This window comes from Xenopus tropicalis, chromosome 6, assembly GCF_000004195.4.
Source record: "Xenopus tropicalis strain Nigerian chromosome 6, UCB_Xtro_10.0, whole genome shotgun sequence".
Lineage (NCBI taxonomy): Eukaryota > Metazoa > Chordata > Amphibia > Anura > Pipidae > Xenopus > Xenopus tropicalis.
The window spans coordinates 10,558,757-10,569,568 of record NC_030682.2 but is presented as its reverse complement, the minus strand read 5'-3'; positions in this window follow the sequence as shown (position 1 = coordinate 10,569,568).

The following is a 10,812-nucleotide window of genomic DNA, read 5'->3' as shown; positions in this document are numbered from 1 at the left end:
AGTTATTTGCTTCCAAACAGGCTCCTAGTACTGTACTAGTTATCCCAAGTGCTATTCTGTCCTCTCTGCCTCTGGGAAATTAATCCCCCTCATTGTTTTTTATTTCACATGTTTTCATGTGTTTAAGTTTAAGTGAAACTTAAACACATTATTGTTTTCCAAGAATGAGCGCCAATGGCTGTTGGAGCAATTTCTGTTTGGGGAAGATAAAGAGAACTCATAAGAATGAACGTCTGCTTAAACTCGAGTTTTAACAATACTTTCAGTTTGAAAATTTGGGAAATAATTATGTGAATGATTCAAGCATTATTGTGATATTTTATAAATACAGCAATGATCAAATTTAATACAAATAGATAGATAGATAGATACATAGATAGATGGATGGATGATAGATAGGTAGATACATAGATAGATAGATAGATACATAGATGGATAAATAAACATATAATAGATAGATAATTGATAGATACATTGATAGATAAATAAATACATCGACAGATAATTGATAGATACATTGATAGATAGATAGATAGATAGATAGATAGACAAATGATAGATAATATATAGATAGAGAATAGGTAGACTGACAGACAATCAGAACAGATAGATAGGTAGATAGATAGACAGATAGATAGATAGATAGATAGATAGATAGATAGATAGATAGATAGATGATAGATAGATAGATAGATAGATAGATAGATAGATAGACAAATGATAGATAATATTTAGATAAGGAATAGGTAGACTGACAGTCAGAACAGATAGATAGATAGATAGACAAATGATAGATAATATATAGATAGGGAATAGGTAGACTGACAGACAGTCAGAACAGATAGATAGATGATAGATAGATAGACAAATGATAGATAATATATAGATAGAGAATAGGTAGAATGACAATCAGAACAGATAGATAGATAGATAGATAGATAGATAGATAGACAAATGATAGATAATATATAGATAGAGAATAGGTAGACTGACAGACAATCAGAACAGATAGATAGATAGATAGATAGATAGATAGAAAGATAGATAGATAGACAAATGATAGATAATATATAGATAGGGAATAGGTAGACTAACAGACAGTCAGAACAGATAGATAGATAGATAGATAGATAGATAGATAGATAGATAGATAGAAAATAGGTAGACAGACAGACTGTCACGACAGATAGATAATTGACAGATACATAGATGGATATATAGACATAGAGTTTTTAAATATCTTGTTGTTTAATTGGACAAAGCCATATCCCCTAATTCCAGTTCAGCAAAAAAAGGAATCCTATCCAGGTGTCCCAACCAAATTCCTGCAGAAGGAAGATAGTTCCGACTCAGACACATGAGGCAAAATATATTTCCTGAGGGAAAGAGATTTATGTTCTGACCCGTCCATCACAATTTAAAATGGTCATAGTGGTGTTTTAGAGTTTCAAAAGCATCAGTCAGTTGGCTGGGAATTACAGATGTGTTACACACGGAAACTTCAAACTCATGTTGTGTAACAAAGAGGAATGTTCGGAAAAAACTGAGGGAAAGGCCTTAGAAACGAGGCAAAGCATTAAATGGGTGGCTGTAAAAAATGCAAAAAGGCATGAAATGTTCCAGTCTCAAGGAAACCTATATTTCTCCGGCTGCAGAGAGAAACTATTTATGAGCGGCCACCGCTGGGAAATGCCTATAACAGAGGTGAACCCTCAGCAATAAACATGAGAGAAATGTTTCAGCAATTTTCAAAATTTTATGCATTTGCTAAAAACTTTGGCCAATCTGAGGTCTTCTTATGGCGTTGTCTTCTAATGGCTTTGTCTTCTAATGGCGTTGTCTTCTAATGGCGTTGTCTTCTAATGGTGTTGTCTTCTAATGACGTTGTCTTCTAATGGCATTGTCTTCTAATGGCATTGTCTTCTAATGGCATTGTCTTCTAATGACATTGTCTTCTAATGGCGTTGTCTTCTAATGGCGTTGTCTTCTAATGGCGTTGTCTTCTAATGACGTTGTCTTCTAATGGCGTTGTCTTCTAATGGTGTTGTCTTCTAATGGCGTTGTCTTCTAATGGCGTTGTCTTCTAATGGCATTGTCTTCTAATGGCGTTGTCTTCTAATGGCGTTGTCTTCTAATGGCGTTGTCTTCTAATGGCGTTGTCTTCTTATGGCATTGTCTTCTTATGGCGTTGCCTTGTAAAGCCGTTGTCTTGTAATGGTGTTGTCTTCTAATGGCATTGTCTTCTAATGGCGTTGTCTTCTTATGGCGTTGTCTTCTTATGGCGTTGTCTTGTAATGGCGTTGTCTTGTAATGGCGTTGTCTTGTAATGGCGTTGTCTTCTAATGGCGTTGTCTTCTAATGGCGTTGTCTTCTAATGGCGTTGTCTTCTAATGGCGTTGTCTTCTTATGGCGTTGTCTTCTTATGGCGTTGTCTTGTAATGGCGTTGTCTTCTAATGGTGTTGTCTTGTAATGGCATTGTCTTGTAATGGCATTGTCTTCTAATGGCATTGTCTTCTAATGGCGTTGTCTTGTAATGGCGTTGTCTTCTAATGGCATTGTCTTCTTATGGCATTGTCTTCTTATGGCATTGTCTTCTAATGGCGTTGTCTTCTAATGGCGTTGTCTTCTTATGGCATTGTCTTCTTATGGCATTGTCTTCTTATGGCATTGTCTTCTAATGGCGTTGTCTTCTAATGGCGTTGTCTTCTTATGGCGTTGTCTTTTAATGGTGCTGTCTTGCAATGGCGTTGTCTTCTAATGGCATTGTCTTCTAATGGCGTTGTCTTCTAATGGCGTTGTCTTCTAATGGCGTTGTCTTCTAATGGCATTGTCTTGTAATGGCATTGTCTTGTAATGGCGTTGTCTTCTAATGGCGTTGTCTTGTAATGGCGTTGTCTTCTAATGGTGTTGTCTTGCAATGGCGTTGTCTTTTAATGGCGTTGTCTTGTAATGGCGTTTAGTGATGTAGCGAACATCGTCAAAAATGTTCGCGAACCCGTTCGCGGACTTTCGCCAAAACTCGCGAATATTCGTGAACTTTGCGAACCCCATAGACTTCAATGGGAAGGCGAACTTTAAAACCTAGAAAAGCCATTTCTGGCCAGAAAACTGATTTTAAAGTTGTTTAAAGGGTGCCACGACCTGGACAGTGGCATGCAGGAGGGGGATCAATGGCGTTGTCTTCTAATGTCATTGTCTTCTAATGTCATTGTCTTCTAATCTGCTTGGATGTCTTTACACTCCCCCTAGTTGCCCCCATGGCCACGTCCTCCATACCCCCTAGGTGCCCCGCACCAGCCGCGTCCCCTGTACCCCCTAGGTGCCCCCGTGGCCACATCCCCCGTACCCCCCTAGGTGCCCCCGTGGCCATGTCCCCTGCACCCCCCTAGGTGCCCCCGCAGCCATGTCCCCTGCACCTCCTAGGTGCCCCCATGTCCACGTCCCCTGCACCCCCCTAGGTGCCCCTGCAGCCATGTCCCCTGCATCCCCCTAGGTGCCCCTGTAGCCATGTCCCCTGCACCCCCTAGGTTTCCCTGTCGGCCATGTCCCCGGCATCCCCCCACAGTTCTCCATAAAATAATATGTACACACTGCAGTCACAGAGACATTAATTCATGTTCCTATATAGTCCTATATATTCCTAAAGTCTCATAATTACTGCTGAATGTATTGAAAAGTGGGTTCATGATGAGCATGAGGATAAACTCTGGTATGAATTCTCTGGCTTCTCCCATTCCCCGGCAGTAGTGATGAGCAAACCTGTCCCGTTTCGCTTAGCCGAAAAATTCCCGAAACTACAGAAAAAGTTGTGAAACGGCGCTGGGGTTTTGACGGGACCACGCCTATTTCCCTACAGCGACCTTCATCAGGAGCAAACACGGCAAAGGGGAAAATAGGATCTATATGGGGTTTGTTTGTTTTTTAAATGGTAAGATGTGTAACTTTTGAATTTGACACTTTAGTGGGTAGGAATTATGAGCTGGAAACAAGATATTCTGGAAACAAATAGGTGGTTTTAATACTGTAAATCCATGTACTAGGCAATACTTGCTCTCTGAGAGGTAGACCCCACACCTTCGAGAAAAGTATCTCCCAAACGCATAGATAGTTATGGCTCTTCTAACTTCACATTTGGGACTATCCGTCTTGCCTGTAGACTCGGGATTAGATCCCATGTCTGGCAATCATCTGTTTTTTTCCATGGTTTATGGGTTTTTAAAGTTAATGTCGTTCAATAAAAGACAAACATGAATTCCAATACCACCCAGATATCAAAGCAGAAGAAAAAAAAAAGGGTCCAGGTGAGAAGCAGAAAGATTAAAGGCTGCAATAAAATAATCATCAGAATTCAATGAAACAGTATGTGCTATTCATCAGTCACACTACCTATAGGCCAGGCTGGAATGTGCTTCTTTAATGGACCTTCCTGGCCCTGCTTAGAGATGAGACGTTTCCTAGGAAGTGAGTCACGGCCGTGTACGTTTATACCTCCCTCTCTCAGGTTCTATATAAACTTTAATGAATGAGCATGTTATTGGCATGTAAAAAGGGCATAATCTCCCCTTCAGGAAGCAGCACGGCCTTTGATCTAACAGACTAGGCGGACTGGGGAACAGCCATTGCAGCAAAGTAGAATGCTTCCTCAGCATTGCTGATATATATTGTTGTCAGCCAATTATACCAGGAAAAATCTGTCAATCAGTTTTTGAGTTTAAGAAAAATAATTATCTGACTATCTATGGTCAGGGTCGAACTGGGACACCACCGGGACACTGGGGAAACAGGTAGACCCAGGCCCAGGGTCGGACTGGAGGGTGAAGGGCCCACTGGGGCTCCCGCCCCAGGGGCCCTACAGGTGCCCCCACCAGCTGCGTCCCCTGACCCCGCCTCCCCCGCAGCGGCCCCCCTAACCCCCCTAACAGGGCCCCCCACCCAAAGTCCTCCCCCAAGCACATAAATTTAACGTGTCAGGGGAGGAGTGGTCGGGCAGGGGGAGTGCAAGCAAGGGTTAGGTCTGGGCCACCTGGGCCCACTGGGATTTTTCCCAGTGTCCCAGTGGCCCAGTCCAACCCTGCCCAGGCCCTAGTGGATCCGGCCTGCCCAGACCTGATGTCAGGGGAGGAGCGGTCAGGCAGGGGGAGTGCAAGCAAGGGTTAGGTCTGGGCCACCTGGGCCCACTGGGATTTTTCCCAGTGTCCCGGTGGCCCAGTCTGACCCTGCCCAGGCCCTAGTGGGTCCGTCCGGCCAGCCGGCCCAGACACAATGCCTGTTGCAGCTTCCCCTGCCCGCCAATGTCCTCAGGCGGGTGGTGGGGGCCATTGCAGGGGGTTAGGGGGTTTGGCATTGGCCCCCGCAGCGGGTGCAGGTGATGCGGCCAGCGGGGGCACCTTGGGGGGTGCGGGGCCCCTGCAATCACCAGTCCGACCCTGTCCGCGGTTTTTATTTTAGTTGTCATCACTAGCATATTAAGAAAAAAATTATTTTGTCGAAACGGGACAGATTCGCTAATCACTAAAAAAAAATTATATTCAATGTTTAATGAGATGATATCTTTTTTTTTACATTTTTAAAAAATATCTGGGACAAAAGTTGCTTGATATTTTCAAAAACACTTCCCACTGAATTTCCCCTCAGTATTTTCAAATTTTCATTTTTTTTATTTAATTAAATCTTAATTATCTTGAATATATGTATAGTATTTTTGTATTATATTTGTCTCTTAGGGGCACATTTACTTAGCAATTTTGAGATAAAGTCAGATTTTTTTTCTTGCTCGAGATTTATGAATGGGTTTTCGCCGGAACTCAATTTTTTTTTTTGTTCCCCGAAAAATGTTTTTTTTTTTTTTTAAAAAAAAACTCCCATAATTTGTGATTTATTAATGTTTAGTTAACTTTTTTGTAAAAAAAAAAAAAAAAAATTGGACATGTTTGATCTGTTGAGTAGTATTGAGTCCTATGGAGTCTTAAAATAGTAGAGGAATAGAATAGTCAGTATCACCCAGTTTCAAGGGGAACTTAATCCCCTCATTGTTTTCAGTATCACCCAGTTTCAAGGGGAACTTAATCCCCTCATTGTTTTCAGTATCACCCAGTTTCAAGGGGAACTTAATCCCCTCATTGTTTTCAGTATCACCCAGTTTCAAGGGGAACTTAATCCCCTCATTGTTTTCAGTATCACCCAGTTTCAAGGGGAACTTAATCCTCTCATTGTTTTCAGTATCACACAGCTTCAAGGGGAACTTAATCCCCTCATTGTTTTCAGTATCACCCAGCTTCAAGGGGAACTTAATCCCCTCATTATTTTCAGTTTCACCCAGTTTCAAGGGGAACTTAATCCCCTCATTATTTTCAGTATCACCCAGCTTCAAGGGGAACTTAATCCCCTCATTATTTTCAGTTTCACCCAGTTTCAAGGGGAACTTAATCCCCTCATTATTTTCAGTATCACACAGCTTCAAGGGGAACTTAATCCCCTCATTGTTTTCAGTATCACCCAGCTTCAAGGGGAACTTAATCCCCTCATTGTTTTCAGTATCACACAGCTTCAAGGGGAACTTAATCCCCTCATTATTTTCAGTATCACACAGCTTCAAGGGGAACTTAATCCCCTCATTGTTTTCAGTATCACCCAGCTTCAAGGGGAACTTAATCCCCTCATTGTTTTCAGTATCACACAGCTTCAAGGGGAACTTAATCCCCTCATTATTTTCAGTATCACACAGCTTCAAGGGGAACTTAATCCCCTCATTGTTTTCAGTATCACCCAGCTTCAAGGGGAACTTAATCCCCTCATTGTTTTCAGTATCACACAGCTTCAAGGGGAACTTAATCCCCTCATTGTTTTCAGTATCACACAGCTTCAAGGGGAACTTAATCCCCTCATTGTTTTCAGTATCACCCAGCTTCAAGGGGAACTTAATCCCCTCATTATTTTCAGTATCACCCAGCTTCAAGGGGAACTTAATCCCCTCATTGTTTTCAGTATCACCCAGCTTCAAGGGGAACTTAATCCCCTCATTGTTTTCAGTATCACCCAGCTTCAAGGGGAAGTTAATCCCCTCATTATTTTCAGTTTCACCCAGTTTCAAGGGGAACTTAATCCCCTCATTATTTTCAGTATCACCCAGCTTCAAGGGGAACTTAATCCCCTCATTATTTTCAGTTTCACCCAGTTTCAAGGGGAACTTAATCCCCTCATTATTTTCAGTATCACACAGCTTCAAGGGGAACTTAATCCCCTCATTGTTTTCAGTATCACCCAGCTTCAAGGGGAACTTAATCCCCTCATTGTTTTCAGTATCACACAGCTTCAAGGGGAACTTAATCCCCTCATTATTTTCAGTATCACACAGCTTCAAGGGGAACTTAATCCCCTCATTGTTTTCAGTATCACCCAGCTTCAAGGGGAACTTAATCCCCTCATTGTTTTCAGTATCACACAGCTTCAAGGGGAACTTAATCCCCTCATTGTTTTCAGTATCACACAGCTTCAAGGGGAACTTAATCCCCTCATTGTTTTCAGTATCACCCAGCTTCAAGGGGAACTTAATCCCCTCATTGTTTTCAGTATCACCCAGCTTCAAGGGGAACTTAATCCCCTCATTATTTTCAGTTTCACCCAGTTTCAAGGGGAACTTAATCCCCTCATTATTTTCAGTATCACCCAGCTTCAAGGGGAACTTAATCCCCTCATTATTTTCAGTTTCACCCAGTTTCAAGGGGAACTTAATCCCCTCATTATTTTCAGTATCACACAGCTTCAAGGGGAACTTAATCCCCTCATTGTTTTCAGTATCACCCAGCTTCAAGGGGAACTTAATCCCCTCATTGTTTTCAGTATCACACAGCTTCAAGGGGAACTTAATCCCCTCATTATTTTCAGTATCACACAGCTTCAAGGGGAACTTAATCCCCTCATTGTTTTCAGTATCACCCAGCTTCAAGGGGAACTTAATCCCCTCATTGTTTTCAGTATCACCCAGCTTCAAGGGGAACTTAATCCCCTCATTGTTTTCAGTATCACACAGCTTCAAGGGGAACTTAATCCCCTCATTGTTTTCAGTATCACACAGCTTCAAGGGGAACTTAATCCCCTCATTGTTTTCAGTATCACACAGCTTCAAGGGGAACTTAATCCCCTCATTGTTTTCAGTATCACCCAGCTTCAAGGGGAACTTAATCCCCTCATTGTTTTCAGTATCACCCAGCTTCAAGGGGAACTTAATCCCCTCATTGTTTTCAGTATCACACAGCTTCAAGGGGAACTTAATCCCCTCATTGTTTTCAGTATCACACAGCTTCAAGGGGAACTTAATCCCCTCATTGTTTTCAGTATCACCCAGCTTCAAGGGGAACTTAATCCCCTCATTATTTTCAGTATCACCCAGCTTCAAGGGGAACTTAATCCCCTCATTATTTTCAGTTTCACCCAGTTTCAAGGGGAACTTAATCCCCTCATTGTTTTCAGTATCACACAGCTTCAAGGGGAACTTAATCCCCTTATTGTTTTCAGTATCACCCAGCTTCAAGGGGAACTTAATCCCCTCATTGTTTTCAGTATCACCCAGCTTCAAGGGGAACTTAATCTCCTCATTGTTTTCAGTATCACACAGCTTCAAGGGGAACTTAATCCCCTCATTGTTTTCAGTCTCACCCAGCTTCAAGGGGAACTTAATCCCCTCATTGTTTTCAGTCTCACCCAGCTTCAAGGGGAACTTAATCCCCTCATTGTTTTCAGTATCACCCAGCTTCAAGGGGAACTTAATCCCCTTATTGTTTTCAGTATCACACAGCTTCAAGGGGAACTTAATCCCCTCATTGTTTTCAGTATCACCCAGCTTCAAGGGGAACTTAATCTCCTCATTGTTTTCAGTATCACACAGCTTCAAGGGGAACTTAATCCCCTCATTGTTTTCAGTATCACACAGCTTCAAGGGGAACTTAATCCCCTCATTGTTTTCAGTATCACCCAGTTTCAAGGGGAACTTAATCTCCTCATTGTTTTCAGTATCACCCAGTTCCAAGTGAAACTTAAACACATTATTGTTTTCCAAGAGTGCTCCTAAAATGGCTGCTGGAGCACTTCCTGTTTGGGAAAAATAAAGAGGAGCTATCGAAATGAACGTTCTTTTAAATAATAAATTCAACATTTTCGAATGTAAATTTGAAATTTTTGTACGAACGATTCAAGTATTATTGTGACATTTTATAAATACAGCAATGATTGAGTTTAACCTGAATTCATACCATGATGAGTTTATACGACTTTCAAGGCCAGAAAAAAATGAATTTTATTCATTTCCCCCCTAAGTGGTTGTTACTAACACCAAATACATAAATACAAAATAATAAAGTGATAATCTTATCACATAACGACTCTTTTATTATGAATCAGTTATGAATGCAATGCTGCTAATGGAAAAAATGTGTCTAATGAAAACAACGTCTCCATCGAGACAACGGTATTTCCTTAATATGAATTTTATTTATTGAACATGTTTTTCTAACCCGTGAACGTATTTACAAGGTTCTGAGCTGTATTAAAAGGGGTATAGATTCACGGGAGGAGGGGGTTATTCTTCCCCTTTACAGAGCACTGGTAAGGCCCCATCTAGAATATGCTGTTCAGTTTTGGTCTCCAGTGCTCAAACGGGACATTATTGAGCTAGAGAGGGTCCAGAGAAGGGCAACTAAGCTGGTAAAGGGTATGGAAAGTCTCGGTTATGAAGAAAGACTGGCCAAGTTGGGTCTGTTTACACTGGAGAAGAGGCGCTTAAGAGGTGACATGATAACTATGTATAAATATATAAGGGGATCATATAATAACCTCTCTAATGTTTTATTTACCAGTAGGTCCTTCCAACGGACACGAGGGCACCCACTCCGTTTAGAAGAAGGGAGGTTCCATTTAAATATTCGGAAAGGATTTTTTACAGTGAGAGCTGTGAAGTTGTGGAATTCCCTCCCCGAATCAGTCGTACTGGCTGATACATTATATAACTTTAAGAAGGGGCTGGATGGATTCTTAGCAAGTGAGGGAATACACGGTTATGGGAGATAGCTCTTAGTACAAGTTGATACAGGGACTGGTCCGATTGCCATCTTGGAGTCAGGAAGGAATTTTTTCCCCTCTGAGGCAAATTAGAGAGGCTTCAGATGGGGTTTTTTGCCTTCCTCTGGATCAACTTGTAGTTAGGCAGGTTAGGTATAGGCATTATGGTTGAACTTGATGGACGTATGTCTTTTTTCAACCCAACTTACTATGTTACTATGTTACTATGTTACTAACTCATCCACTAGAGCGTTTTATAGTTTGCACCGGTGCACAGTTTGCGCAATAAAACTTCCTACACATTTAAATAGTTATTATGGGTTGAACAAAAACATGAAATGTAATTTCAAATGTTTGTCTCAGAGAGGAAGAAAAATGACTTCCCAACTCCAAAAGGGCAACTGGACCAGTCCCCGGATCAATATTTCACAAGTGAATTGTATATTCCTTGTATTTTCTACTTAATAAAATACATTCAGTTAGTGCTGAGTAGAGATGTAGCGAACCTCAAAAAAAAAGTTTGCAAACGCGTTCGCGAACTTACGCCAAAAAGTGCAAATATTCTAGAACTTTGCGAACCCCATAGACTTCAATGGGAAGGCGAACTTTAAAACCTAGAAAAGCCATTTCTGGACAGAAAACTGATTTTAAAGTTGTTTAAAGGGTGCCACGACCTGTTCCCCAAACAACTAAAGCAGGGACATTTCCCTGCAACAGCAAAAGATGTGAGACTTGCAAATACATCCTGTGCAAAGATC